The sequence below is a fragment of the Coregonus lavaretus genome, assembly GCF_964263955.1.
Source record: "Coregonus lavaretus genome assembly, chromosome: 25".
Lineage (NCBI taxonomy): Eukaryota > Metazoa > Chordata > Actinopteri > Salmoniformes > Salmonidae > Coregonus > Coregonus lavaretus.
The window spans coordinates 17,725,948-17,752,057 of record NC_140012.1 but is presented as its reverse complement, the minus strand read 5'-3'; the positions used below and the strand labels follow the sequence as shown (position 1 = coordinate 17,752,057).

Below are 26,110 nucleotides of genomic sequence, written 5' to 3'. Positions count from 1 at the left end.
GACAGACGACCAGAGGACCACAATTGCGTCACACCAGAAAGTTTATTAAAACTTAAGGGAAAAGGGAAGTAGGGAGTGAATGAAGGCTCCAGGGGTAACAGGGATCCCGTCCAATGTGCTGGGTCTGTGCCCCCCCCAGTGGCAGCGATGCGTCCTATGAAGCCGGTGGTGGGTGGTCCAGAAGTCCTGGGGGGGGGGAGACACAGACACAACAGGGCGGAATGAAACAAGGCAGCAGTACAGTTCAAGGGAAATCCAAAATACGTAGTAGCAAGGCAGAAGGCTGGTCAGAGTTACCGGGATAGAAGAGTAGTCAGGAGTCGTTATGGCAGAAGCAGGTCTGGATCTCCTGGGGCAGAAGAGTATCCAAAAATCAGGCAGGTCCGGGGTCACAAAACCAGGGTGAGCCAGAAGCGCGAGCAAACAGGTTCCGGGTGTGAGCTTTGCAGACGATCTGACAAAGGAGAGCTGAAAGACAGGGCTTTAAATACTGGGAGAGGTTGTGGGTAATGCAGCGCAGCTGGCAGAGTAATTAGAGCAGAGCAGAGCAGGGACAGGTGGAGCTAGTTAGGCTGAGTAGAGAGAGTGGTGAGCAGAGTGGAAGAAAATTAAGGTGGTAACCCGGTGGAGTGAGAGGCTCATGACAATTATATGACGCTCTGCCAGAATGGCGCTTGTTTAATGAAGTTTAGATTAAAGCTGAATCAATGTCTTGCATGATCACTTAAGGATGAATTAGTATTCTACATATATAACAGCATAGTACAATGTTACTGTTAGACCAAAAACACCACTTAATTTCTTATGTAGGCTACATGCATTATTATAATCATCCACTACATCACATATGCCTTATTTGAATCAAGCATCAAGGACCAGCTGTGAACAGTTTTTTCATTAACTTGAAGGGGACTCAAACCCATGAATCCTGTAGCCCAGAGTTTCAGGGTTAAGCAGCTTAGCACTGTACGCCACCTGGCAGCAATGTCAATTGTGGTAAATTACAGCTATTTGACAAGGCCACAAGGCTCTTCGACTTTAAAAAAAGATATACTATGTATGAGAAACGTACATATTGTATAGATGTCCTTATATACACTGCTCAAAAAAATAAAGGGAACACTTAAACAACACATCCTAGATCTGAATGAATGAAATAATCTTTTTAAATACTTTCTTCTTTACATAGTTGAATGTGCTGACAACAAAATCACACAAAAATTATCAATGGAAATCAAATGTATCAACCCATGGAGGTCTGGATTTGGAGTCACTCTCAAAATTAAAGTGGAAAACCACACTACAGGCTGATCCAACTTTGATGTAATGTCCTTAAAACAAGTCAAAATGAGGCTCAGTAGTGTGTGTGGCCTCCACGTGCCTGTATGACCTCCCTACAATGCCTGGGCATGCTCCTGATGAGGTGGCGGATGGTCTCCTGAGGGATCTCCTTCCAGACCTGGACTAAAGCATCCGCCAACTCCTGGACAGTCTGTGGAGCGAGACATGATGTCCCAGATGTGCTCAATTGGATTCAGGTCTGGGGAACGGGCGGGCCAGTCCATAGCATCAATGCCTTCCTCTTGCAGGAACTGCTGACACACTCCAGCCACATGAGGTCTAGCATTGTCTTGCATTAGGAGGAACCCAGGGCCAACCGCACCAGCATATGGTCTCACAAGGTGTCTGAGGATCTCATCTCGGTACCTAATGGCAGTCAGGCTACCTCTGGCGAGCACATGGAGGGCTGTGCGGCCCCCCAAAGAAATGCCACCCCACACCATGACTGACCCACCGCCAAACCGGTCATGCTGGAGGATGTTGCAGGCAGCAGAACGTTCTCCACGGCGTCTCCAGACTCTGTCACGTCTGTCACATGTGCTCAGTGTGAACCTGCTTTCATCTGTGAAGAGCACAGGGGGCCAGTGGCGAATTTGCCAATATTGGTGTTCTCTGGCAAATGCCAAACGTCCTGCACGGTGTTGGGCTGTAAGCACAACCCCCACCTGTGGACGTCGGGCCCTCATACCACCCTCATGGAGTCTGTTTCTGACCGTTTGAGCAGACACATGCACATTTGTGGCCTGCTGGAGGTCATTTTGCAGGGCTCTGGCAGTGCTCCTCCTGCTCCTCCTTGCACAAAGGCGGAGGTAGCGGTCCTGCTGCTGGGTTGTTGCCCTCCTACGGCCTCCTCCACATCTCCTGATGTACTGGCCTGTCTCCTGGTAGCGCCTCCATGCTCTGGACACTACGCTGACAGACACAGCAAACCTTCTTGCCACGGCTCGCATTGATGTGCCATCCTGGACGAGCTGCACTACCTGAGCCACTTGTGTGGGGTGAAAGCACCGCCAGCATTCAAAAGTGACCAAAACATCAGCCAGGAAGCATAGGAACTGAGAAGTGGTCTGTGGTCACCACCTGCAGAACCACTTCTTTATTGGGGGTGTCTTGCTTATTGCCTATAATTTCCACCTGTTGTCTATTCCATTTGCACAACAGCATGTGACATTTATTGTCAATCAGTGTTGCTTCCAAAGTGGACAGTTTGATTTCACAGAAGTGTGATTGATTTGGAGTTACATTGTGTTGTTTAAGTGTTCCCTTGATTTTTTTTAGCAGTGTATATTAGAGCATCAACATCAATACTAATACACTGAGTAGCCAAGTGTGTGTGTGTGCGTGTGTATGTGTGTGTGTGTGTGTGCTCACCGTGTGGCGATGCGTACAGCGGTGAAGATGCAGAAATAACAGTAGATGATGATGAAGAGTGGGATGAAGAAGACGAAGATGAAGAGCAGCATGGTGTAAAAGCAGACCGAAGGCGTGAACGTCATGTAGTCCCACAAACACAACGTCATCAACCCCTCTGGGACATACGCACCTGACAGGTCACACACACACACACACACACACACACACACTTAGATATACACACACTGATAAGTCATATATCCCTCAGACACACAGAGCAATAGCGTGTGTGCGCGTGCATGTGTGTGTGCAAGTGCATGTGTTTGTGTCTGTCTGGCCGTCTGTGTGTGTACTCACTCTAGCCAAAGAAGGGCGGTAGGGACCAGGCCATAGAGTAGAGCCAGGCAGCAGCCATGACGTAGAGGGCCCTACGTCTTGACATCACACCCATGGACGTCAGCGGCCGCGTAATGACGAAGTAGCGGTCCATGGCTATCACCAGCAGAGTCATCATACTGGTCATCCCGAACAATGCTCCACAGAACGCATACAGCTCACATGCTGGGGGGGGGGGGGGGGGGGTGGAGATAAGTAGAGAGATAGACAGAGAGAGAAAAAAAAGAGAGAACGAGAGAAAGAGGGATAGAGAGAGATAAATTGGATGTATGACAGCATGTTCCAGATCCTGCCAATATCCAGCAACTTTGCACAGCCAGTTAAGAGGAGTGGGACAACATTCCACAGGCCACAATCAATAGCCTGATCAACTCTATGCGAAATACCTGTGTTGCACTGCATGAGGCAAATGGTGGTTACATTTCTGATCCACTCCCCTAACTTTTTTTTAAAGGTATCTGTGACCAACAGAGTCATATCTTTATTCCCAGTCATGTGAAATCCATAGATTAGGGCCTAATGAATTTATTTAAATTGACTGATTTCCTTATATGAACTGTAACAGTAAAATCATTGAAGTTAAATGTCCACACCAGCTAAAGATGATGCCCAGAGCTTACCCATGATGTTGCACAACAATTTAAGTCAATTAGTCATAGTTTTAGTCTAAGTATGATATATTTGGACTTGAAGTGGGAAATCCAAAGTGGGAACTTAACGGAAATCCGTGTCAATTACGTGTACATTCTTTCTGAATTATGTGTCAGTTATAGGGCTGGCTTTAGTTAATTTGGAACCACCTACCTAGAAATATGTTAGCGCTAACACGTGTGGGCTCCTTACTTCCTGTTTACAACCTTTTGCTACTGTGGCTTACTGCGGTCTGCAATGCACTACGACTGTTGGGAGATGTTGGATGGGCTGATGCCAGTAAAACGGCGAGTAAGAAAATAGTTATGTTATTCTGATGAGTGGATGAAGTGGATAGGGGAAATGTCAACACAGCTAGGACACCTCGTGTAGATAGCTAGCAAGTAGCAGCTCCTCGCTAACTATACAAGTTTGGCTAGCTAGCCGGTGAAGTAAATCCATATGAAGAAAGTTAATAGATAGCTTTAGTTTTGTTACCAAATGCGAAGCTGTCTCCAAAACTGCAAGGTGTCTCCACAGTAATAAACCTAGCTGTCAAAGGGAATGTGCTTGCTGGCCAATGTGATACAAAATGCTACAAAGTAATATCAAAATGTGCAAACTTGTAAGGACAAAACATAATTATGTTTTAATTAACCAGCTAGCTTGCTTTCAAAGTTAAGAGATTGGGTGTATGTAGCTAGTGAAATTAGTTCATCCCTCAATTTTGCACTTCTGTGTCTAGCAGAGTAACATAGTGTGAGTACCTTATTGTGAAGGTAGGCCTATGTCACTGTAAATAACATAACTCACATGCCCAGAAAACGCCCAGAGGATTCTCTCTCGCCCAAAAAATTTAAATCAGGTCACCGTAAATGATTGTCCAAAATCCCTACACCACCTAGGTGAAATAGAGAAGGGTCAGGACTACTAGGCTGGACAATCATGGGTGGCTTGACCCGGGTGTTGATGTACACGGTGGGTAGGAACCAGTGAAGGCTGCTCAGAGGAAGAAGGGGAGGACCATCCTCCTCAGTGAATTTCATAAAAATGTAAATAGTGGAACATTAAAACAGTTATCGTTTTTAGATAAAACTATACTAAATATATTCACGTCACCAAATAATTGATTAAAACACACTGTTTTGCAATAAGGTCTACAGTAGCCTCAACAGAACTCTGTAGGGTACCACCATGGTGTAGCCCGAGGACAGCTAGTTTCCGTCCTCCTCTGGGTACATTGACTTCAATACAAAACCTAGGAGGCTCACGGTTCTCACTCCCTTCCATAGGCTTACACAGTAATTATGACAACTTCCGGAGGACATCCTCCAACCTATCAGAGCTCTTGCAGCCTGAACTGACATGTTGTCCATCCAATCAAAGGATCAGAGAATGAATCTAGTACTGAAAGCATAAGCTACAGCTAGCACTGCATTGCATAAAATGTGGTGAGTAGTTGACTCAAAGAGAGAGAAAGAACAAATCAATTTCTTAAAAAATGAAGGAGAAGCAAAAGATAGAGAGAGAGCTAGCTATATTTTGTTGTATTTTTTCCCTCTTTCATGTTCACTTACTTAGCTAGCGAATCCAGCTAGCTAGTTTAGCTTACTCAAACACCCGGCTCAAACAGAGAGGGATGCTATGTTAGCTAGCTGGCTATGACTATCCAACAATGGAACTCTTCCAAGTCAAGGTAAGCTTTTGGTTATATGAATTTATTGCCACTGTAACTGCGAAACTGCATAATTGTAGCGGGTTTACTAATGCGTTAGTTCTAGTAGCTATGTTGACTATGACGTTAGCTATGGTGACAACGATCTAGGCTGTGTGTAGCAGTTAGCGGTTACGACACAAAGGTTTGGTTTGTAACGTTTTTTTTTGCCTGGTCACAGACAGCTGATGTGTTGTGGTCCTCTGTAGCTCAATTGGTAGAGCATGGCGCTTGTAACGCCAGGGTAGTGGGTTCGATCCCCGGGACCACCCATATGTAAAAATGTATGCGCACATGACTGTATGTCGCTTTGGATAAAAGCGTCTGCTAAATGGCATATTATTATTATTGTGCACTGAAGTCCACAAGCGAAGGGGAAAAACGTTAGAGGACGAGAGAGCGTACGTGAGAAGGAATTGATGTGGCTGCTATGAATGTGAACTGTGTTTGCGTGTGATCAGGGGTGTATTCATTCCACTGATACTGTTGAAAAAAAATCTTAAACGGAAGCAAACGGAACGAAACTGGGATAAACATAACTGAATTTGTCCAATAGAAACTCTTGTTTGCCACTGTTGGACTAATGATCAGCTAGATGCAGGCAAGAGTGTGCAAGGCGGTATTGAATGTGTCACTGTCTGTCACCTTGATTACTCAAATAACATTACTCTTCAGTTTTTGCCTAAAATGACATCCTCAAATCTAACTGCCTGTAGCTCAGGACCTGAAGCAAGGATATGCATATTCTTGATACCATTTGAAAGGAAACACTTTGAAGTTTGTGGAAATTTGAAATTAATGTAGGAGAATATAACACATTAGATCTGGTAAAAGATAATATAAACAAAAAAAACATTTGAAATGCAAGAGAAAGGCCACAATATAATATTGCAGTTTAGGCACAAGTGGAGAGGGTCCATGAAGCCAATTCCCTGTTAATATGGATGGGGGCATAATCCCTACTCTGTCTCCTGTAGTCCACGATCAGCTCCTTTTACATTGAGGGAGAGGTTATTTTCCTGGCATCATTCCGCCAGGGCTCTAATCTCCTCCCTGTAGGCTGTCTCGTCGTTGTTGGTAATCAGGCCTACCACTGTCTTGTCACCAGTAAACTTAAGGATTGAGTTGGAGTCGTGCGTAGCCACACAGTCATAGTAAACAGGGAGTACAGGGAGATTTTTTCCCCAGCCAATTGTGTCGAAAATACTTTCATTACGCGAGGCTTTGATCAACACATTGTACACTAGTGGCACCTGCTGGTCAAAATAATTTAGAACAGCCAAATTATTATAAATGACATTGCACACGCCGTAGCGCGTGCGCAGGGTAGTCTTTTTGTCTTCTACCAAAACCAATACCAAACCAATCAGGTGGATGTTTGACAAAACAATGCTTCAGACGTCTGCTGGTGTCCTAGGTCTAAATAAATCCCTGATTAGAGGGGAGCAATGAACAAATGCAGTAGAACTGGCTTCATGGTCCAGAGTTGAGTTTAGCCTTGTTCACATTGGCAATTTGATATGACTCAAATCCCCCTCCAAAATAATATCAGATTCGAATGTATTCTTTTTCCTGCAGTCTGAACAGCCATAAAGTACATGGAATCGGATATTTCAAGCCACATTTCAAACCACCTTCGTAGGTTATTTGAAGTCAGATACAAATCTGATTCCTGGCCATGCAACTTGTGTCTGAATGGTAAAATGTAATTTCTTTGCCCTGAAGTTTTTTTTAGGCTGTTATTTGGCATATCTTGTTGCTTGCTGGCTACTCTGTTGACAGTTTGACAAGAACATGTGGTAGCTAACTAGCTTGTTTATTGTTCACAAACAAATTAGTGAATGTGCTAGAAATCTAAACAGCTACCTAGCTAGCTAGTTGACTGCTGTGGCTAGACAAAAAGGACTCATTTTGAAAGTTGGATAATCTTATCCTTTGAGGCTTTAAAAGCAACTGGGAAACGTTCATGGCAGGCATTGTTGTCACCTTACCTTGCTACATAACTTCTGAGTGATAGGAACCACGAACACCATCACCAATCAACCTAAACCACTGTGCACACACCCGTCGTTACTATGACAAATAAGGTAGCCATGTCAGCAAATGACTGCTGTCTCAACACACACAAATCCAATTTGGCCACTTTTAACTTGCTGTTTGGAAAGACAGTATTCCAAAACGGATTAGAAAACCAAAACTGATTTGAGCATTAAGGCCTGCAATGTGAACAAGGCTTTAGAGGGCCCTTCCTGATGAAACCAGTGACAGAGTCAGTGTAGTCGTTGATGTTATTCCCAGAGGCGACTCGGAACATATCCCAGTGGATTCCGAATGTTCCGACCGATGTTGCGCAGACCTTACTATCAGTGCTTCCTGCTTTAATTTCTGCCAAGAGGCGGGGAGGAGCACAATGGAGGCGTGATCTGATTTGCCGAAGGGAACGGCGGGGGAGGGCCTTGTAGCCGTCTCGGACTGGAGAATAACAGTGATCAGTACAGTAACAGTTATCAAGGTGACCTGTTGCCTACCCCAGAAACATCACTTTATCATAGTCATAATGCATGAGAACAGCACACTCACAGAAACACACACACATACACGCATGCACACCCGCACGAATGCACGCACACAGAGCTGTAACAGGGCGAAGCGAGGATGAATGACATACACACTCATTATTGCCTGAGTGTGTTATAACCATCTACATCTCACCCCCTTGTATTAACAACAATCTGTCAGCACAGCACCCAGCATCATGGGAATGTGTGTGTGTGTGTGTGTGTGTGTGTGTGTAAATATCTCAAAAACATATACTATGCTCTACAAACACATCAAATATCCAGATTGGGCTCTCTGCCGCTTTTGAAGTTATGGTAAATGTTATGAGCACCACCAACACAGTGAATGGATGCAAAGGGAACTCCCTCTGCTGGTGATTTGTTGAATGTGCAATCCTAAATGAGAGCTGGATTATTTATTTAACTTTTATTTTGACAGGAAGTCATGATGAGACAAAGGTATCTTTTACAAAGGAGCCCTGTAATTACAAAAATACACACAATAAATAAAAATATGAAATGCAAAATAATTATGAAACACGATTAAAGAAAACAAACACGTTTTTCAGTAAACATTTCCTCAATCACCAGTCTGAATTGCCCTAGAGGTACTAACACAAATCAAATCAGAATCAAATTGTATTTATCACGTGCCAAATACAACTGGTGTAGACTTTACAGTGAAATGCTTGCTTACGAAAAAATGGTAACTAACACAAGACAAATAAAAGATCAATGTGCAGCAGTACAAGGTACGTGAGGTAGATATGTACATGAAGGCAGGGTAAAGTGACTAGGCATCAGGATAGATAATGAGAGTAAAATAAAGAACAGAGTAGCATCAGCAAATGATGAGTGTACAAGTGTGTGTTATGTGTGTGTGCGTACGGACGTAGTGTTTGAATGTGTGAGGGATTTGTGTTGGAGTGACAGTGTAGTGTGTGTGAGTGAGTGTGTATATGGTGTGTATATAAAGTCTAGTGAGTGCTGGAAGTCAGTGCAAGATAGTCGTTTGGGAGTTCTGCATCTCTGGGCAGCTCATGGCTGGGTTTCCCTTTGTAATCCGTTATCGTCTGCAAGTCCTGCCACATACGACGAGTATTGTAGCCGGTGTAATAGGATTCTATCGTCCTCCTTTATTGTCCTTTTGCATGTTTGATGTCTCGTCGGAGGTCATAGCGGGATTTCTTGTATGCGTCCATGTCCGTGTCCCATTCATTGTAAGCGGTAGCTCTAGCCTTTAGCCCAGCATGGTTGTTGCCTGTGATCCATGGTTTTTGTTTGGGATACATTCTTATAGTCACTGTGAGGACAACATCGTCTATGCACTTGTTGATGAAGCCTGTGGATGTTGTGGTAAACTCCTCAATGTTATCGGCTGAATCCCGGTCCTTGATGAACTTCTTGGCCTTCCTGTGACACCAGGTGCTGTAGATGTCCTGGAGGACATGCAGTGTGACTCCGGTGATGCGTTGGGCTGACCGCACCACCCTCTAGAGAGCCCTGCAGTTGCAGATGGTGCAATTGCCATACCAGGCGGTGATACTGCCCGACAGGATGCTCTCAATCTGTAGAAGTTCATGAGGGTCTTAGGGGCCAAGCCGAATTTCATCAGCCTCCTGAGGTTGAAGAGGCGCAGTTGCGCCTTCTTCACCACACCAAGACAGTCGTGAAGAGGGCACGACAAAGCCTATTCCCCCTCAGGAGACTAAAAAGATTTGGCATGGGTCCTCAGATCCTCAAAAAATTCTACAGCTGCACCATCGAGAGCATCCTGACTGGTTGCATCACCGCCTGGTATGGCAACTGCTTGGCCTCTGACCGCAAGGCACTACAGAGGGTAGTGCGTACGGCCCAGTACATCACTGGGGCAAAGCTCCCTGCCATCCAGGACCTCTATACCAGGCGGTGTCAGAGGAAGGCCCTCAAAATTGTCAAAGACTCCAGTCACCCTAGTCATAGACTGTTCTCTCTGCTACCGCACGGCAAGCGGTACCGGAGTGCCAAGTCTAGGTCCAAAAGACTTCTCAACAGCTTCTACCCCCAAGCCATAAGACTCCTGAACAGCTAATCATGGCTACCCGGACTATTTGCACTGCCCCCCCACCCCATCCTTTTTACGCTGCTGCTACTCTGTTAAGTATTTATGCATAGTCACTTTAACTCTACCCACATGTACATATTGCCTCAACTGCCTCAACTGGCCGGTGCCCCCGCACATTGACTATGCAACGGTACCCCCCTGTATATATAGCCTCCCTACTGTCACTTTATTCTATTGTATATATAGCCTCCCTACTGTCACTTTATTTTTTACTTCTGCTCTTTTTTTTTTCTCAACACTTTTTTGTTGTTGTTTTATTCTTACTTTTTTGTTTAAAATAAATGCACTGTTGGTTAAGGGCTGTAAGTAAGCATTTCACTGTAATGTCTGCACCTGTTGTATTCGGCGCGTGTGACCAATAAAATTTGATTTGATTTGATTTGATTTGATTTGACACTGTCTGTGTGAATGGACCATTTCGGGTCATCAGCCACCGATGTGGATGGGGGCGTGCTCTCTCTGCGGTCTCTTGAGGTCCACGATCAGCTCCTTCATTTTGTTGACGTTGAGGGAGAAGTTATTTTTCTGGCACCACTCCACCAGGGATCTCACCTCCTCCCTGTAAGCTGTCTTGTCGTTATTGGTAATCAGGCCTACCACTGTTGTCATCAGCAAACGTGATGATTGAGTTGGAGACATGCATGGGTGAACAGGGAGTACAGGAGGGGGCTGAGCACGCACCCCTGTGGGGTCCCCGTGTTGAGGATCAGCGTGGCGGAGGTGTTGTTGCCTACCTTCACCACCTGGGGTCGGCCCGTCAGGAAGTCCAGAACCCAGTTGCATAGGGTGGGGTTCAGACCCAGGGCCCCGAGCTTAGTGATGATTAGAGACGATCCAATCGCCGATTACTTGTTTTTACAACTTCTGCGATGGTAGGCTCAGACTGCATGTATGTAGCGATAGACAAAGCAGCCAAATTAAATTCCGTAGGAGTCTTCAGACAAGGAGCATCCAGCATCGTGAAAAATTGCAGTACATACTCTTATGTTCTATCATGCATCCAATGATGTGCAATGACTTCCAAGGGAAAAACAATCCTCTTCTAGTCAGCTTTAAGCATGAAGTTCATCAAAGGAACACAATACAGCTTATTATTGATTTAATTCAGGAGGAAGAGTAGAAAGGCCTATTATTTAGCATCAGTACACTGTCATCCCCAGAGAAAGAAAGAGAGAGAGAGAGAGAGAGAGAGAGAGAGAGAGAGAGAGAGATAAAAAGAGAGTGATAAAGAGAGAGAGGACTCCAAACAAAGTAACGGTCGAATCTCCAGGAATGGAAGGACTTCATTAGTTGTCATTAAACCTCTAGGAAGTCATTTGCCCTTCTCTTCCAAGGTGTTATCTTCATAATCCTATTTATATGGTTACCTTTTTCTCCAAAGATCCACCTGTTGTGCATGCTGTTGATGAAGAAGATGGGGGTCTGAGTCACACACATGAGGAAGTCTGTTAACGCAGGTTAATAATGAACATGTTGGCCGTAGTACGCAACCTCTTACTCCTGGAGAGAGAGACGGAGGGAGGTACGGGGGAGAGAGAGAGAGAGAGAAGGGTGGAGGAGAGAGAGTGGGAGAGAGGAGAGGGAAAGGAGGGAGAAAGTAAGGGAGAGGAGAGGAGAGTGGAGGTAGAGGATACAGGGATGGGGAGAGAGAGAGGGAAGGAGATGGAGGAATGAGAAGAAGGGGTTAGTAATCGTACATGCACATTTACATTATTGTTCTATTTTTTTCTCTTTGTCAATTTCTGATAAATAACTTGAACCAGTCGACTGGACGAATGGAACGGGACAGTACGTTCGGTATAAGCACGCAAAACATTAACTTCCTCAGATAGACCCGAAGGTCCAGAATGGGGCGCATCCCCCCCCCCACCACCCTTTGGGAACCAGAAAGTACCAGGATTAGAAGCTGAGATGGCTTTCTTCCTCTGGTATCACTCTGATAGCCCTTTAGCTTAAAAGAGAGGAGATTTCCTGCTCTTGTATGTGTGCTGAGTTGCCGGTCGCAGCTGATTCCAGAATGCCGTTGAAGGCAGGAGGTCTCAGAGCAAACTGCAGTCTGTAGCCCTTGGTAACTATGGATAGGACCCTAGGCGAGATTGCACATGCGCACCAGTTGTCTACTCTCTTGGCGAGCAGCCCACGGTGGAGGCTGACTCTTGCTCATCAGTGGTGCATGGGCTCCCACTAGTGGTGGCAGAACGAGTTGCTCTTTCATAGTATTTTTGCTCTGTGCCCTTGGCAAGACGCCTGGTTGCTACAGAGGTGTTTTATTTAAAGAGACAGTGTAGTGACACTGGAAATTGGTGACCGCACTTGGTGGCGACTGGCAATTTGTCTCCCTCCCTTGGCTGAAAAAGAACGAGCCGAGGGGAGAGCTGTGGCATGGAGGGCACTCGAGGGTAGAGTAGATGGCTGCCGTTTTACAGCCCTCTAACCAATTCTGCTATTATGTGTGTTTTTTGGCGTTATTTGTAATTTATTCTGTACATAATGTTTCTGCCACTGTCTGTTATGACCAAAAAGAGCTTCTGGATATCAGGACAGCGAATACTCACCTCGTATTGGACGAAGATCTTTTCTTCAACGAGTCGGACGCGAAGGATATCCTACAGACACCCGACAAGGCCCAAATCCCTGTCATTCGCATGAGAAAGAGACGGAGATATCGTGGACGTAGGTCGGGGTGCCTTGTAAGGATCCGACGGCGAGCGAGCAAACTGCCTCTTCCATCAATCCTATTAGCCAATGTTCAATCATTTGAAAATAAGGTAGACGACCTATGATTACGGTTATCCTACCAACGGGACATTAAAAACTGTAATATCTTATGTTTCACCGAGTCGTGGCTGAACGACGACATTGATAACATACAGCTGGCGGGATATACGCTACATCGTCAGGATAGAATGGCTGACTCCGGTAAGACAAGGGGTGGCGGTCTGTGTATATTTGTAAACAACAGCTGGTTCAAAAAATCGAATACTAAGGAAGTCTCAAGGTTTTGCTCGCCTGAGGTAGAGTATCTCATGATAAGCTGTAGACTACACTATTTACCATGAGACTTATCTTCTATATTTTCCATAGCTGTCTATATACCACCACAAACCAATGCTGGCACTAAGACTGCACTCAATGAGCTGTATAAGGCCATAAGTAAACAGGAAAACGCTCATCCAGAGGCAGCGCTCCTAGTTGCTGGGGACTTTAATGCAGGGAAACTTAAATCCGTTCTACCTAATTTCTACCAGCATGTTAAATGTGCATCCAGAGGGAAAAAAACTCTAGACCACCTTTACTCCACACACAGAGACGCATACAAAGCTCTCCCTCGCCCTCCATTTGGCAAATCTGACCATAACTGTATCCTCCTGATTCCTGCTTATAAGCAAAAGCAGGAAGCACCAGTGACTCGGTTAATAAAAAAGTGGTCAGATGACGCAGATGCTAAGCTACAGGACTGTTTTGCTAGCACAGACTGGAATATGTTCCGGGATTCTTCAGATAGCATTGAGGAGTACGCCACATCAGCCACTGGCTTCATCAATAAGTGCATCGATGACGTCATCCCCACAGTGACCGTACGTACATACCAGAAGCCATAGATTACAGGCAACATCCGCACTGAGCTAAAGGGTAGAGCTGCCGCTTTCAAGGAGGGGGACTCTAACCCGGATGCTTATAAGAAATCCCGCTATGCCCTCCGACGAACCATCAAACAGGCAAAGAGTCAATACAGGACTAAGATTGAATCGTACTACACAGGCTCTGACGCTCGTCGGATGTGGCAGGGCTTGAAACCTATTACAGACTACAAAGGGAAGCACAGCCGCAAGCTGCCCAGTGACACAAGCCTACCAGATGAGCTAAATTACTATGCTCGCTTCGAGGCAAGCAACAATGAAGCATGCATGAGAGCACAAGCTGTTCCGGATGACTATGTGATCACGCTCTCCGTAGCCGATGTGAGTAAAACTTTTAAGCAGGTCAACATTCACAAGGCCGCAGGGCCAGACGGATTACCAGGACGTGTACTCCGAGCATGTGCTGACCAACTGGCAAGTGTCTTCACTGACATTTTCAACATGTCGCTGACTGACTCTGTAATACCAACATGTTTCAAGCAGACCACCATAGTCCCTGTGCCCAAGGGCACTAAGATAACCTGCCTAAATGACTACCGACCTGTAGCACTCACATCTGTAGCCATGAAGTGCTTTGAAAGGCTGGTCATGGCTCACATCAACACCATTATCCCAGAAACCCTAGACCCACTCCAATTCGTATACCGCCCCAACAGATCCACAGATGATGCAATCTCTATTGCAATCCACACTTCCCTTTCCCACCTGGACAAGAGGAACCTCTGGTGGCATGTCTTTTGGGGTATGCATGGGTGTCCGAGCTGTGTGCTAGTAGTTTAAACAGACAGCTTGGTGCATTCAGCATGTCAACACTTCTTACAAAAACAAGCAGTGATGAAGTCAATCTCTCCTCTACTTTGAGTCATGAGAGATTGACATGCATATTTATGTTAGCTCTCCGTGTACAGTTAAGGGCCAGCCATGCTGCCCTGTTCTGAGCCAATTGTAATTTTCCTAAGTCCCTCTTTGTGGCACCTGACCACACGACTGGACAGTAGTCCAGATGCGATAGTGTTGTTAAGAAGGCAGAGCAGCACTTTATAATGGACATACAGTGCCTTGCAAAAGTATTCATCCCCCTTGGTGTTTTTCCTATTTTTTTGCATTACAACCTGTAATTTAAATGGATTTTTATTTGGATTTCATGTAATTGACATACACAAAATAGTCCAAATTGGTGAAGTGAAATTAAAAACATAACTTGTTTCAAAAAATTCGAAACAATAAATAACGGAAAAGTGGTGCGTGCATATGTATTCACCCCCTTTGCTATGAAGCCCCTAAATAAGATCTGGTGCAACCAATTACCTTCAGAAGTCACATAATTAGTTAAATAAAGTCCACATGTGTGCAATCTAAGTGTCACATAATCTCAGTATATATACACCTGTTCTGAAAGGCCCCAGAGTCTGCAACACCACTAATCAAGGGGCACCACCAAGCAAGCTGCACCATGAAGACCAGGGAGCTCTCCAAACAGGTCAGGGACAAAGTTGTGGAGAAGTACAGATCAGGGTTGGGTTATAAAAAATATCTGAAACTTTGAACATCCCATGGAGCACCATTTAATCCATTATTAAAAAATAGAAAGAATATGGCACCACAACAAACCTGCCAAGAGAGGGCCACCCACCAAAACTCATGGACCAGGCAAGGAGGGCATTAATCAGAGAGGCAACAAAGAGACCAAAGATAACCCTGAAGGAGCTGCAAATCTCTACAGCGGAGATTGGAGTATCTGTCCATAGGAACCCTTTAAGCCGTACACTCCACAGAGCTGGGCTTTACGGAAGAGTGGCCAGAAAAAAGCCATTGCTTAAAGAAAAGAATAAGCAAACACGTTTGGTGTTCGCCAAAAGGCATGTGGGAGACTCCCCAAACATATGGAAGAAGGTACTCTGGTCAGATGAGACTAAAATTGAGCTTTTTGGCCATCAAGGAAAACGCTATGTCTGGCGCAAACCCAACACCTCTCATCACCCCGAGAACACCATCCCCACAGTGAAACATGGTTGCGGCAGCATCATGCTGTGGGGATGTTTTTCATCTGCAGGGACTGCGAAACTGGTCAGAATTGAAGGAATGATGGATGGCGCTAAATACAGGGAAATTCTTGAGGGAAACCTGTTTCAGTCTTCCAGATATTTGAGACTGGGACGGAGGTTCACCTTCCAGCCGGACAATGACCCTAAGCATACTGCTAAACTTTTTGGACGAGATGGGTCCCATTATGCCTGGCAAAAACCAAACTCTGCATTCCACAGTAAGAACATCATACCAAAGGTCAAGCATGGTGGTGGTGGTGTGATGGTTTGGGGATGCTTTGCTGCCTCAGGACCTGGACAACTTGCCTTAATAGAAGGAACCATGAATTCTGCTCTGTATCAGAGAATTATACAGGAGAATGTCAGACCATCCGTCTGTGAGCTGAAGCTGAAGCGCAGCTGGGTCATGCAGCAAGACAATAATCCAAAACACACAATCAAGTCTACATGAAAATTGCTAAAAAGCAACAAATTGGAAGTTTTGGAATGGCCTAGTCAAAGTCCAGACCTAATCCCAATTGAGATGTTGTGGCAGGACTTGAAACGAGCAGTTCATGCTTGAAAACCCACACGTCACTGAGTTAAAGCAGTTCTGCATGGAAGAGTGAGCCAAAATCTCTCCACAGCGACGTGAGAGACTGATCAACAACTACAGGAAGCATTTGGTTGGAGTCATTGCAGCTAAAGGTGGCACAACCAGTTATTGAGTGTAAGGGGGCCATTACTTTTTTCACACAGGGGAATTGGGTGTTGCATAACTTTGTTTATGAAATAAATGAAATAAATATTTAATTGTTGTGTTATTTGTTCACTTATGTTCCCTTTATCTAATATTCGGTTTTGGTTGAAGATCTGATAACATTCAGTATCACAAATATGCAAAAGTAGAGAAAATTAGAAAGGGGGCAAATACTTTCATAGCACTGTATATGTCAATACAGAGAGGTGCCAATTCCATCAGGAAGCTGTCTCCTTTCTGGGTTACCAGATCGGCCCGCAAGGAGTGATGATGGATGGTAAGAAAGTAGATGCTGTCAGGTCATGGCCAGTCCCAACCACCATAAAGGGGTTACAACGTTTTTTGGGGTTTGCCAACTTCTACCGCCGTTTCATCAAGAACTTTAGCTCTATCGCCTTTCCTCTTACGGGTATGGAAAGCCTTAATAGAGAAGCTGGGGGTCACGGTCAGCCTCACTTCTGGGTACTGGCCTTAGTCTAACGGGCAGGTGGAGAGGATGAATCAGGAGCTGTGGAGGTTCCTGAGGAGTCACTGCCAGGGCCGGCAGGGGTAGTGGGCCCGATTCCTTCCCTGGGCGGAGTACGCCCAGAATTCATTGCGTCACTCCTCCACCGGGCTGACTCCCTTCCAGTGTGTTCTGGGTTATCAACCAGCCCTGGCTCCGTGGACCTGGAGCCAGACCAACGCTCCTGCGGTGGACAAGTGGTTCAGGCGTGCAGAAGAGATTTGTAATGATGCCCACATGAGTGGCATGGTGAAGCATGGTGGTGGCAGCATCATGCTGTGGGGATGTTTTTCAGTGGCAGGGACTGGGAGACTAGTCAGGATCGAGGGAAAGATTAACGGAGCAAAGTACAGAGAGATCCTTGATGAAAACCTGCTCCAGGGCACTCAGGTCCTCAGAATGGAGTGAAGGTTCACCTTCCAACAGGACAACGACCCTAAGCACACAGCCAAGGACAAGTCTCTGAATGTCCTTGAGTGGCCCAGCCAGAGCCTGAAAATAGCTGTGCAGCGATGCTCCCCAGCCAACCTGACAGAGCTTGAGAGGATCTGCAGAGAAGAATGGGAGAAACTCCACAAATTCAGGTGTGCCAAGCTTGTAGCGTCATATCCAAGAAGACTCGAGGGTGTAATCTCTGCCAAAGGTGCTTCAATAAAGTACTGAGTAAGGGTCTGAATACTTATGTAAATGTGATAGTTCAGTTTTTTATTTTGAATACATTGGCAAACATTTCTTAAAACCTGTTTTTGCGTTCTCATTATGGGGTATTGTGTGTAGATTGATGAGGGAAAAAAACGATTTAATCCATTTTAGAATAAGGCTGTAACGTAACAAAATGTGGAGAAAGTCAAGGGGTCTGAATACTTTCCGAATGCATTGTATAGTGTATCACAGTTATAGAAAGTTAATCGTTTCTGTAACCGTTACATAAAATGTTGTTGCTGTTCCAGCCAGCTTCGTGCAAATGTATTTCTGTATTTAAAATACAAAATACATGCATTTTACTTAAATACATTTAAAAATACAACTATTTAGTAGGTTATTTTGATACACTGATCATACATTGATCTACATTGTATTTTCTAATTATATTTTCTAATTTTAGCCCATCCCTGGCTACGTTGAAAAACAGTACTATACACTAAAATGTTTGAGTTGTTGAGAAAAAATGTTGGTAGCTTCTACAGACAGATTAGTCTTCTCTTTTCAGCAGTAGGCATTTGCTTTCCAAACTACTTTTTCCCATGATTGTATTTAGAAATTTGGGAAAGGCTGATACAACAATAGACATAGAATCCATAGAATCCATACAACGGACATGCCCATTCAAGTCAGGTCTGGCAGCCATTGTGAGCGTACCCATGGGTTTACCAGTCAAATTGACAGGGTTAGAAGTGGAAATCCCTTCTATGGATTATATTTCTATGGCCGTAATGCAACAGCAACAGTTTACCCGAAGCATGGAGAGAGAGTGTGGTTTGGAAGATGGATAAGACGTTTCGGATAATAGCAGCAAATCTATTTAAATATAAAAAGTTGTTATAGGCCTATAGGGAGATAAAACTAAAACTGAGGGAGCATAAGTTTCAACTTAGGTGGCAACACCCCCATTTGCCCCTTTGTGTTGCCGGGCCCACTGACCAAGATTGCATTAACTGAATTTAACCCATGACCCAGACTCTAACCACATCTAAAGAAGATATATCTCTTTGGTCCATTGTTCGTGTCTGAAGAGAGTCACTTGATCCTGTAGCTGTATTGTCTTTATAGGCCATGTCCATAACAACTAGTGGATAAATGAGTTGTTGTACATCAATAAAGGACTCAGCTTTCGCAGGCACGCAGAAGCACACACACACACACACACACACTGTCAATAGTGGAGCACAGTGGGTGCAAGGCTCTCTGTTGCCTAATTAACAGATTGTTCTGGGAAAGCCCCAGCCCTCTACATTGATTAGGACATAATATGATTGATTTGGTTAATTATTTATTGATTTTGTTCATCATTTGGGAAACACGGGTTTGTGCTCGTGGATGATTCCGAGGCTCTGATTCCCGCCACCACTGCCTCTCTCTCTCTCTCTCTCTCTCTCTCTCTCTCTCTCTCTCTCTCTCTCTCTCTCTCTCTCTCTCTCTCTAATGTTCATTCACTCATTTGCGCAGCTGAATGAGCAGCACCTGATGTGCGAGTCAGGCTCGAGTCAACACAACACATACAGTGTAACGGAAAACTAATTTCAGGTATTATTAACAGTAAAAAACAGTGATGTGTTACTGCAGCATACTGTAAATAATGGTGCATTGCTGTATTTGGAATGGTGCTGTAATTCCACCCCACAGAATACAGTACCATACCATATCTTTGGAGTGCCAAAAACCTTTTGACCACTAGTGGGTGCATGGTATTGTTGTTTCTGGCTCATTATCATACTTTGAGTTGTGCCTTGTAAGAGGCTATATTTGTTGCACCCCTATTTGGTGCACCCGTGAGTGAGAATGCTGTACCAATTTAACTCATATGTGGTTATAGTGCCCCATGAAATGTTAAATGTATAGGGGACAGATTGGAGTGGCAGCAAGTCTTAAACCTTAAAGGGGTGAGCAGTTTGGAATCCTTTCAAGGCCTCTAGAAGTGCAAATATAAAACACCAAATAATCATTAATATGCTGTAATGTGTAAACACTTTACCTAACAGTCAACCTGCTTGCCCCAATCCTTTTTAATTACAGTAAAATACTGTGAAATACAAACCATCACCTCAATGAATTTCGTTTATTAATTAATTCATTCATTCCGATTATGGTAGCGTTTACTTTTTTACACTATAATACAGTCAATGTTACGGTATTGTACTGTGTCATTACACAGTACTTGATTTGATACCATATTTATATTACAGTAGGTGTACTGTAAAATGAAATTCAGAATTTTACTTGCCACTGAGAAGTCTGTAAGATACTGTCAACCCCTTTACAGTGTAGGCTACTCACTTCATAAACATAGTAGCAAGTTGTTTGTACTTTGTAAGCCCATACATAGCCTACACATGGGACTAAATAAAGTTTATTCAATCACTTGAATGACGGTTAAAAAGATGGCAAATCCACAGTGTGCTATATGTACGCTATTATTATAGCATAAATCACAGATGCGCTACATAGGCTATTGTTATTATCCTAAATCACAACAAAACACCTGTCGACAGGAGAGGAGACGAAACAGGATACCGAAGATAAAATTTCGATCAAACAGCCTCTCTCTCCAGAGCTGCCAGACTTTTACGCACCACGTACCAGTGGGATAGCGGTGCACGCAGAAAACCGGGGCATTCCGTTACAACATCAATCAACCCCTCTGTATAGCCTAGGCTAATGTAGATGTTATATAGGTATGGTATACTGTCGTAGTAAATATATTATGTTATAGCTTGGTCTGACTAAAATCTTGTGCATAACCCATCTTGTGTTGGGCCTTGGGATTTAATACAATGCACAAAGACTTCTATCTTGTCGGCCTTATCAGCAGGTGGCTATGGACAACACCCACGCCATAGGTCTCTCAGCTCTCCCAAACTCACGAGTTATTGCTCTGAGGACATACACACACACACCCCCCCACACACACACACATACACACACACACACACACACACACATCATCATCGTTAAACATACACACACATACACACACACACACACACACACATACACACACACACACATATACACACACATACACACACATACACACACATCATCATTGTTAAGCACACACACACAAAAAACCCCTTCTCTTAGGAACATCTGAAGACAGAGAACCCGACTCAGAGCCAATGCAATGGAGATGACCTCGACCAACTCATCAGGACCAATCGGAAGATCAGAACTACTAGAATCAACCTACTTTATTTTATTGTATAAAATGTCAGCACACAATGTTTTGGGCGCGCTCTCAGATATCTCCCTACGAGATTGACGAACGGGTCCGTGCACGCTATTTACAGATATCTTTACCTCTGAATAAACTGCCTTATATTATACAATCATCCACCTTGTCCGAAAGTCTCTACTTGGTCTCCGTTCTCCAGTAAACTTGTTTCATCAACAATACCCTAACACATGTTTGATTGCTGCCTTCTAGTGACAGGTCTCTCTCTCTCCTAAAAGAGATGACACCATGGTCTATTCTGACACAGAGAATAACCAAATAAACGATAAATAACTTAAGTGAAATAGATAACTTATCGGTCAACCAGCCTACCGAGGTGGACGCCGGCGGCAGCTCCATCAGGCGATGCGTGCTCACAGAGCTGATGTTCCGAGGCGCAAGAGACGGGTCTGGTGTGGGGATGCTGCCCGCGCTGAGTGGCGAGCGTGAGCTCATTCTGGCCACGGGTTAGTGCAAGTCAAATAGCTAGAGAGAGAGGGAGAAGGGAAAACCCGTTAGTAGAGTGCTCTCCTTCAGTTCCACACTCTCACTAACTCTCTCTCTGTTTAAATGTGGTTCCCAATCAGAGACAACCAGCCACAGCTGACACTCGTTGCCTCTGATTGAGAACCACACTGGCCAACATAGAAATAGAACACATAGAATTTACACACACTGGCTCAACATATAGAGTCCCCAGAGCCAGGGTGTGACAGTACCCCCCCCCCCCCCAAAGGCGCGGACTGCGACCGCGCCTCAACATAAACCAAACAGGGGAGGGCTGGGTGGGCATTCCTCCTCGGAGGCGGTTCCGGCTCCGGGCTTGACCCCCACCCTTCAACCATCCCCCCGTAGCGCCCCTGGTCCGGTCTGGCCCCGCTGGCTGGAGCTGGACTGGACATCGTAGGAGCGGATAGCTTAGGCTCCGGTGTGGAGCCGGTGACCGGTACCTGAACAGGCACCGGTGACCCAGGCACGGGTTGTGCCGGACTGACGACGCGCACCCCTGGCTTGGTGCGTGGAGCAGGAACGGGCCGGACCGGGCTGACGACGCGCACCCCTGGCTTGGTGCGTGGAGCAGGAACGGGCCGGACCGGGCTGACGATGCGCACCCCTGGCTTGGTGCGTGGAGCAGCAACGGGCCGTACCGGGCTGACGACTTGCACCCCTGGCTTGGTGCGAGTGGCAGGAACAGGCCGGGCCGGGCTGACGATGCGCACCCCTGGCTTGGTGCGTGGAGCAGGAACGGGCCGGACCGGGCTGACGATGCGCACCCCTGGCTTGGTGCGTGGAGCAGGAACAGGCCGGACCGGGCTGACGACGCGCACCGTAGGCTTGGTGCGAGGGGCAGGAATGGGCCGGACCGGGCTGGCGACGCACACCATTAGCTTGGTGCGAGGAGCAGGAACAGGCCAGGCCGGGCTGGCGACGCGCACCGTAGGCTTGGTGCGAGTGGCAGGAACAGGCCGGGCCGGGCTGGCGACGCGCACCAGGGGCTTGGTGCGGGGAGCAGGAACAGGCCGGGCCGGGCTGGCGACGCGCACCATTAGCTTGGTGCGGGGAGCAGGAACAGGCCGGGCCGGGCTGGCGACGCGCACCGTAGGCCTGGTGCGGGGAGCAGGAACAGGCCGGGCCGGGCTGGCGACGCGCACCCTTAGCTTGGTGCGGGGAGCAGGAACAGGCCGGGCCGGGCTGGCGACGCGCACCCTTAGCTTGGTGCGGGGAGCAGGAACAGGCCGGGCCGGGCTGGCGACGCGCAACATTAGCTTGGTGCGGGGAGCAGGAACAGGCCGGGCCGGGCTGGCGACGCGCACCGTAGGCTTGGTGCGAGGGGCAGGAACAGGCCGGGCCGGGCTGGCGACGCGCACCGTAGGCTTGGTGCGAGTGGCAGGAACAGGCCGGGCCGGGCTGGCGACGCACACCCTAGGCTTGGTGCGAGTGGCAGGAACAGGCCGGGCTGGGCTGGCGACGCGCACCGGAGACTTGGTGCGAGGAGCAGGAACAGGCCGGGCCGGGCTGTGGAGACGGATAGGAGGCCTGGAGTGAAGAGCTGCCACAACCCGTCCTGGCTGAATGCCTACCTTCACACACTCTGTGTGAGGCATCAGCACAGGACGTACAGGGCTGTGTACCCGTACTGGCATAACAGCACGTGACACTGGCGCAGGATATCCGGGACCGAGGAGAGGCACTGGAGGCCATGAGCGCTGAGCCGGCACACTCCGTCCTGGCTGCATGCCCACCTTCGCACGACACGTGCGGGGTGCTCGCACAGGACGTACCGGACTATGCCGGACCACTCGTGGCACAGTACGCAGCTCCGCATACCCCGGAACCTGCCCAGTCTCATGCTGCCATGCCTGAGTACGGGGAGTTGGCTCTGCTCTCCATCCAGGCTCTGCCAACCTGCCTTCTGGCCCCCCAAACCCGGTGGCCTCCTCTCCTAATCTCCCAATTCGCCCTGTGGCAGCCTCCTGCTGCCCAGTCGCCCATGCTGTGTGCCCCCCCCTAAGAAATGTTTGGGGTTGCCTCTCGTCCGTCCGACGACGACACTGTTGACGCCGCTGCTCCTCTCTCGCCAGGGCCTTAATCTTAGCCCATGGCCCTTTTCCCCCGAGCATGTCCTCCCAGGACCACAATTGGCCCACCTGGGCCATCGCCAACCTCTCCAGCTCCTTACCCGGCGCTTCCTCCCATGTCCAGGCTGCCTGCTCCTGGACACGCTGCTTGGTCCTGGTATGGTGAGATCTTCTGTCACGATCGTTAGAGTGAGTGGACCAAGGCGCAGCGTGATGAGCGAACATACTTTATTATCTATAGAGATAACACGAACAAAACAACAAACGATAACGACACGTGAAGTCCTTTTTTTGGATTTCACATGACTGGGAATACAGATATGCATCTGTTGGTCACAGACACCTTTAAAAAAAAATGGGCCGTGGATCAGAAAACAAGTCAGTATCTGGTGTGACCACCATTTGCCTCATGCAGCGCAACATCTCCTTCGCATACAGTTGATCAAGCTGTTGATTGTGGCCTGTGGAATGTTGTTCCTCTCCTCTTCAATGGCTGTGCGAAGTTGCTGGATATTGGTGGGAACTGGAACATGCTGTCGTACACGTCCATCCAGGGCATCCCAAACATGCTCAATGAGTGACATGTCTGGTGAGTATGCAGGCCATGGAAGACCTGGGACATTTTCAGCTTCCAGGAATTGTGTAGAGATCCTTGTAACATGGTGACGTGCATTATCATGCTAAAACATGAGGTGATGGCAGCGGATTAATGGAACGACAATGGGCCTCAGGATCTCGTCACGGTATCTCTGTGCATTCAAATTGCCATATATAATGCAATTGTGTTCGTTGTCCGTAGCTTATGCCAGCCCACATCATAACCCCACCGCCACGACAGGGCACTGTTCACAACGTTGACATCAGCAAACCGCTCGCCCACACAACGGTAGAGTTGAAACCGGGATTCATCCGTGAAGAGCACACTTCTCCAGGGTGCCAGTGGCCATCGAAGGTGAGCATTTGCCTACTGAAGTCGGTTACGACGCCAAACTGCAGTCAAGTCAAGACCCTAGTGAGGACAACGAGCATGCAGATGAGCTTCCCTGAGATGGTTTCTGACAGTTTGTGCAGAAATTCTTCGGTTGTGAAAACTCACAGTTTCATCAGCTGTCCAGGTGGCTGGTCTTAGACAATCCTGCAAGTGAAGGAGCCGGATGTGGAGGTACTGGGCTGGCGTGGTTACACGTGGTCTGCGGTTGTGAGGCCAGTTGGACGTATTGCCAAATTCTCTAAAATGACATTGGAAGTGGTTTATGGTAGAGAAATTAAGATTAAATTATCTGGCAACAGCTCTGGTGGACATTCCTGCAGTCAGCATGCCAACTGCACGCTCCCTCAAAACTTGAGACTTCTGTGGCATTGTGTTGTGTGACAAACCTGCACATTTTAGAGTGGCCGTTTATTGTCCCCAGCACAAGGGGCACCTGTGTAATTATCATGCTGTTTAATCAGCCACTTGATATGCCACACCTGTCAGGTGGATGGATTATTTTGGCAAAGGAGAAATGCTCACTAACAGGGATGTAAACAAATTTGTGCACAAAATTTGAAAGAAATAAGCTTTTTGTGAGTATGGAACATTTCTGGGATCTTTTATTTCAGCTCATGAAAAATGGGACCAACACTTTACATGTTGCATTTATATTTTTGTTCAGTACAAATACTGAGCTATATTGTATGCAAACAAGTAATAAGAAAATAAGAATAGGTGTCAAAATTATTGCTACCCCTGTTTTCAATATTATGTGCACCCTCCCCTTGAAAGGATAACAGCACAGCCTTTTTTTATAATGTTTTATGAGATTGGAGCTCTTAGACTATTCCTCCATACAGAATATTTCCAGATCCTTGATATCCTTTGGTCTGCACTTACGGACTTCCCTCTTCAATTCAAACCACAGGTTTTCAATGTTGTTCAAGTCCGGAGACTTGTTTATTTACCAATGACCTTTTTTTGTAGATTTTGTTGTGTGCTTGGTGTCATTGTCTTGCTGGAAAATCCACTTGCGGCCAAGCTTCAGCCTCCTGGCAGAGGCAACCAGGTTTATGGCTGAAATGTCCTGGTTTATGATGTCGTTGACCTTAACAAGGGCCCCAGGGCCAGCAGAAGCAAAACAGCACCAAAACATAAAAGATCCATCACCATATTGTAGTAGGTATGAGGTTCTTTTCTGCATATCCATCCTTCTTTCGAGGCCAAACCCACCTGGTGTGTGTGGCCAAAGAGCTCTATTTTTGTCTCATCTGACCATAGCACCCGGTTCCAATCCAAGTGCCAATGGCGTTTAGCAAACTCCAGGCATTTACATTTGTTGGTTGCTCTCAATAAAGGCTTTTTTATGGCAACCCTTCCAAATAGGCTATTGGCATGGAGATGGCGTCTAATTGTAGATTTGGAGACTTGGTGAGCCCAAAATGCATCCAAGTCCTGTAATTTTCCAACTGTGGCTGTTGGACATTTCTTTGCCTCCCAAACCATCTTCCTCACTGTGCGTGGGGACAAGATACATGTGTCCTCTATCAGACAAGTTTACCAGTGTTCCAGTGGTTAATGTTGCCCTAATAGTTTAAGTT

General features: G+C 46.4%; 1 pseudogene across 1 annotated transcript in view; it reads right to left on the bottom strand.

Moving 5' to 3' along the window:
- Nucleotides 1-2,708: 2,708 nt before the first annotated feature.
- The window catches only part of LOC311100551 (melanopsin-A-like), a 57,576-nt pseudogene continuing 34,174 nt past the window's right edge, over nucleotides 2,709-26,110 (bottom strand). Inside the window, exons 2-4 of the transcript in view lie at nucleotides 11,464-11,596; nucleotides 3,052-3,255; nucleotides 2,709-2,884 (exon numbers count right to left, since the gene is read on the bottom strand). The product of the transcript in view is annotated as a melanopsin-A-like (transcript). The remainder of the gene's footprint in view (nucleotides 2,885-3,051; nucleotides 3,256-11,463; nucleotides 11,597-26,110) is intronic.